The sequence below is a fragment of the Giraffa tippelskirchi genome, chromosome 4, assembly GCF_054371585.1.
Source record: "Giraffa tippelskirchi isolate mGirTip1 chromosome 4, T2T-mGirTip1v1.2.pri, whole genome shotgun sequence".
Lineage (NCBI taxonomy): Eukaryota > Metazoa > Chordata > Mammalia > Artiodactyla > Giraffidae > Giraffa > Giraffa tippelskirchi.
The window spans coordinates 157,388,992-157,389,826 of NC_137278.1; the positions used below are offsets into that span (position 1 = coordinate 157,388,992).

Here is an 835-nt window from a genome sequence, read left to right on the forward strand (position 1 = left end):
TCACATTTGTGGGATTTTCTTCTCTAGCACAGTTACAACCTGTGCTCTTCGTTGTGTTCTTAACCATTTACATGTTTACTGTGGGAGGAAACCTTCTCATCATTGGCTTGATCTGGGGCACCCCTTCCTTGCACACTCCCATGTATTTCTTCCTGGTTAACCTCATCTTTCTGGAGAAGTGCTATGTCACCAGTGTGGTGCCTCAGATGCTGGTGCACTTGCTTGTGGAGAGCAAGACCATAAACGTGGGGCGCTGTGCAGCTCAGATGTATGTATTTAGCATCTTGGGACTGCCAGAATGCTGCCTGCTAGCAGCCATGGGCTTCCCTTGTAGCTCAGTCGGTAAAGAGTCTGCCTCCAATGCAGGAGACCCAGGTTCGATTCCTGGGTCGGGAAGATACCTTGCAGAAGGAAATGGCAACCCACTCCAGTATTCTTACCTAGAGAATCCCATGGACAGAGGAGCCTGGAAGGCTACAGTCTATGGGGTCGCAAGAGTTGGACACAGCTGAGTGACTAAGCATACAAGCACACAGCAGCCATGGCTTATGACCGCTTTGTAGCTATTTGCCATCCTCTGCTTTACTCTCTCCTGATGGACCCTCGTGTGTGTTTGAAACTGGCAGAACCATCTTGGACCACCAGAATGGTGGTGGAGTCAGTCCAGATCACATGGATCTTCACCCTGCCCTTCTGTGGAACAGGAAGTATCCAGCACTTTTTTTGTGACATCATGCCTGTACTAAAACTGTCTCGTGTTGATATCTCCCACAGTGTGATTGTGATGTCTGCTCTCTCTGTGCTTTTTATTCTTAGCCCATCTCCTCATTCTGTG

The 835-nt window shown here is 48.9% G+C and overlaps 1 non-coding gene across 1 annotated transcript; it reads left to right on the forward strand.

Moving 5' to 3' along the window:
* Positions 1–324: 324 nt before the first annotated feature.
* On the forward strand, positions 325–396 carry TRNAW-CCA (transfer RNA tryptophan (anticodon CCA)). Its single transcript has one exon. It is a non-coding gene; the product is annotated as a tRNA-Trp (tRNA).
* Positions 397–835: the final 439 nt, after the last annotated feature.